General features: G+C 36.4%; 1 long non-coding RNA gene across 1 annotated transcript; it reads left to right on the forward strand.

The window, feature by feature from the left end:
• The first annotated feature begins 953 nt into the window (after window positions 1-953).
• On the forward strand, window positions 954-4,289 carry LOC109423996 (uncharacterized). Its single transcript, XR_002133406.3, has 2 exons — window positions 954-3,752; window positions 3,815-4,289. It is a non-coding gene; the product is annotated as an uncharacterized LOC109423996 (long non-coding RNA).
• Window positions 4,290-4,800: the final 511 nt, after the last annotated feature.

The following is a 4,800-nucleotide window of genomic DNA, read 5'->3' on the forward strand; positions in this document are numbered from 1 at the left end:
AAACGCAAGGGTAGACGCTGAAATTGTTCGTGAAATAATAGGTATACCAACTACACTGTCAGCATTTCGATTGAAAATAAAAATAAAATCCCTGGTTAATCAACCCATTTTAGAATTGGCGAGAATAGAAAATGTATGACGAATCTAAAAAGTCGCTAAGTGACGAGTCAAAATACGTTGAGCTACAAAATCAATATGCATTGTCTTCTAAATACACTCATTGCACAACAATCATTTCATAATATGAATCGTTTTTCATACAAAAATAACAGTTTCAATATTTTTATTTTATATTCTCTTCATTGAAACTTCTTTTTATTGTTTTATATAAAAATCTACTTGTAAAATTCACTTAAGGCGGTGAAAATTACTGAAATGTTGGTGAATAATGAAAACCACAATTATGGGTCAAAATTGGCTGTGTAACAATTATTTCATTTTCATTTTCATTTTGCAGCATTTGGTGGGGCAATGAGAGCGCAAGTCAGTCCAAAGCCGATGATAAGGAGGGGTAATGGCTGAATAGTCTTTGCTGACCACATAAACGCCATGGGATAGGAAAAGGGTATTTTGGTGAGGGATTAGGGTGTTGGTACAGACTTGACAATATCAATGCTATTCAGATGCAAAATAATTTTAAGGCTCAATAGTGAATCGCCTACCTTCCAAACCAAAAAACAATAATTCACAAAATACCAAGCAAGTCATAGAAAGAAAAAGTGCCCGATTGTTTATTTTGTCAATTATAACAAACGGAAACTTCTACCCTCTTCGACTCGCCAGTCACCCCGGAAAAATGTCTTTTCAGTTCTGGAAAATATATTATCCCCAATTAAGCCTTTAATCGAATTGTCCGCGTGGTCTTGTAGTACCCCTGCTAGGTAAGAATCAGTCATTGCCATAAATATTAAATGCTAGACATGACCCCATGGATAGCATTTGCATATGTAAGGTACCCCGGGGCAAGTGAGAATCCGGGGCAAGTGAGACCTACGTCTATAATTTTATCTATTTTTTGTTTTTAAGTCAAACATTCTTCATGAAAAACATAGGTATCACACCAACGGATACTTTGAATTCAAAAATTGTTATTGTTCTCACCATAAAGAGACCATATATGTTATTGTTGTTCATATGTAATTTTCAATTCACTAAGTGAGATTAACGTACTCTACTATATTCGTCGTTTAAAAATAGAATTTCAAATAAAGTCAAACTTTTTCGGTTTCAGCATATTATTTGGAGTGCTTGCAAATTATTTCAAGCGAAAAAGGTGAAATTTATTTTCATTTATTACCTTTAGTTAACTGCTCCCACTTGCCCCAGTGCATTTCAGCATCTGGGGCAAGTGAGACCTATGAGAGTAAACAAACACAATGTCATAGTTTGATCTCGCTGTCTTCAACCTAAGTCGAAATTCACACAAAAGTGAAGTAAAAATCGGTGCCTTAAGTAATAAATCGTTGAGTTATGTTTAATTACCACTATTCTGATGATGAAGCTATTGTTTAATATGGTAAATGGGTAGAACATGTTTTTTTCCGAAACCATCTATTTTCATATTTTTATCTAAGCACATTCTATTTTTTTTTTCGTTTTCCGTTGCATAATGAGTTTTTCTGAGTGTTAAGAAACCGGCCATAAAGTATGGAAAAATTGGAAAACGACTTATTCAAAGTTCAGGATTTAAAAATCTTTATTCAATGATCGGAAAATCATGTAAGGGAAAACACAACATTTGTAAAACTTGAAAAATCTTTTGACGAGATTCACCAACTATGTAATATGAAAAGCAAGTTTGGAAACCTAACGGCATTTAACTGTATAGCGCTTTTTCTATAAAAAAAATCAATTTGTTTTGCACAAGATGCTTTGCTTAAATCAACTTTTTTGTCAGTGATGCGTTATTATGAATGTTACGTAATTTATGCACGATACCCCAAAACACTTCCAACATAAATTGCTAAACATAGTCATTCGTATAAGCTGTTTATAATTGCTGCTACCTTACATATATGCAGCAACTATATTAAGCCATTTGTACCAACATTCCGAATGAGTCCCACTTGCCCCGTGATACGGAGTAAATGAAGATCTGCTCCACTTTTCATTATATGCATAATATATAGAATGTAAAAATTTTGAAACAGTTTTAATGCCCGTTTTTAAGGAAAAATATACCAACAATGTCTTTTAGAACCATGGGAATTATAAAATTAATTATGTTTGGAATTTTTTGGCATGACAAAACCAAACTAGTCTTTTTTTAGGTCCCACTTGCCCCGGGGTACCTTAAAAGCTTTGCTGATGTGACTTTCCTATTAGGCAATTCTCTCATCTCATGTTTGTCTTCAAAACCTTATCAAGCTTAGAAAATTTAAGTTGATAAACAATACATTACAAGGTTCGAATTCCCATAGAATGAGATCATTCATTCGCACTACAACACCATAGGAGATAATACCACATTGGTTGATTACAGTACAAATGTGAAAAATCTCCCTTTTCCCCCTATCCGCAACCCGGGGACGCGCCCTGTTGGATTTCGAAAGCCTCGGAGAATATTACAAATTTTCAATGGCATTCCCATAAACTAACCCACATTGCCCATTCAGGGGTCTGACTGGGCCTATTACCCTCCCTCAGTTTGTAATATTCTCTCCAACTTGGAATTATATTTTCCCGGCACATAAATGACTTCGACAAATGTTCGATATACTATGCAGCGTCATGATCAGTATAACTATATCAGATAACTTGAAGATCTGATTCTTACAGAATTGTTTGCCATTGATTATACATTCAGCTATTCCAATCATTACTGCAAAGGCCATCGACCACATGCCTGAAATCAAAGCTTCCTGGAAGATATAATCCAAGCCCAGGGAAAATTGGCTGTGTAACAATTATGGGTCAATTTGTTGCCTATTATGGGTCACTCAAGAGGAATCGGATGAAAAATAATGTTTTGTCTATTTTTTCAATGAATGGTCACTTATTCTAGACAGATCAACTATAGTAGAATCTAAAACTGGTCTCAAACCTCTTAACGAAGCGTGTTTGCACGATTTGGAATAAATTTTTCATAATGAACTACCTGCATCGGTTTCCGACACATTTCACCGCAAGAGGCGCTTCAAGCATATCATCACTCTATCGGAAACTAATGGAAACTATGACATGTTCCATTAAACTCCAACAGATGGCGACTCCATAGCGTAAACAATTTTACAGTGATTGCACTAAACTAGGGAAAATGTTTTTAGAAGAATATTTGTTACAGATTAAATTTTAAATTAAAATTTTAAATTCTTTTTAGTGGATTGTTTTTAATATGTATTGTATTTTTTTATAAAACAAAACACGTGTTATTATTTTTGTTAAAAATGAGCATTTCAAATGATTTAAAATTTTATTATGTTCCGAAAATGGTGCAGTACGGTAATGCGGCCGATGGAAAAAAATTGACAGCTCATTTGTGTGGGCAGCCTCCTGCACGAATCTGGCGTACTGCTCACTCTCACAGAAAATTTGAAAACAGCTCGCAACAGTGCGCGCTGTTTTCAAATTTTCTGTGGGAGTGAGCAGGACAGGGCAAATTCGTACAGAGGCTCATACCAGAATCTTGACCAGAATCGACATCAAACTAACAACCAGCAAGAAATTCGCGGGTCAAGATGTCGATTTACGAAAGTGCGCGGTGCAAAAAGATTAAAATAGTCTGCCAAAGGTGTCTAGGAGTAGGAAAGCAGGTAAGTCTTGTGATACTGTTAATATTCATGTCCAAACATTTAATTTTCAACGTATCTTTTAGATCGATTAACAAGCACCTCCTGGAGTCTGACTGGACCGGAATCAAACCGATTGAACCAATCAACCAGGAGATCCAATAAGTACCGGAAACGTTGACTCAGGAGCGAGCGGTCCGAGTTCAATGGAACTAAGATTACTAAGATCCGAAACTGATGCTGGTGTTTCCACCGACGTTGCTCCAAGCTTTGGTTGTGGATAAGTTTGGTGTATTACCCGGATAGGGCTTACTAGTGGAATTTGTAGCACGACGAAAATGTTTGAATTACACCGATAGTGCATAACAGAACAGTACGTGGTATGCTGTTCTTTTGCCCAGGCTGTGTTTTAGATTTTGGACATCCACGAACCGGTTTAATTGATGACGACGACCCGACGGCTGATTCCGACCGCTAGTGAAAGTGAGTGAGCATAAAAAGCGATTCCTGTTAAAACTATTACTCGAAAGAAAGAAGTCAATATAAAAATTATTGTACAATTACTACACCGCGCCAAGTGATCTGAACCCATATCACATTTCTCCAACTTCCATTGCAGCATTTCTGCTTCCCATCGAACCCTCTCGTCTCGGGAATCCCAGTTACAGGTTACAGGCGGCAATCATATCAAGAACAAAAATTACTTCAAAGAGTAAACCAAATTATGAGTCAAATGTTTTTGCATAATCACGAAAATTGGGATGAATAAGTGAATCAAATTAGCTGAAAAAAAATCGCATTAAGCGCAAATAAATACTCAGGCTTATTCTGCGCGGCGTGTGAGGTGAGACAGATGGTTTTGTCTCACGTGACGTGAGACGACTAATGTAAATCAAATGGGGCGAGTCGACTTTTGTCACCTCATTCGACTCATCTCACCTCACACGCCGCGCAGAATAAGCCTGACTATTTTTGAAATAATAAAACTGGGAGAACTTGGTGAACCTGCCTTGACTATTTCGCTTATGCACCATTTCAAAGTTTTGAGACATAGCATATGTTGCAAAAACTG

Source organism: Aedes albopictus, chromosome 3 (assembly GCF_035046485.1).
Source record: "Aedes albopictus strain Foshan chromosome 3, AalbF5, whole genome shotgun sequence".
Taxonomy (NCBI): domain Eukaryota; kingdom Metazoa; phylum Arthropoda; class Insecta; order Diptera; family Culicidae; genus Aedes; species Aedes albopictus.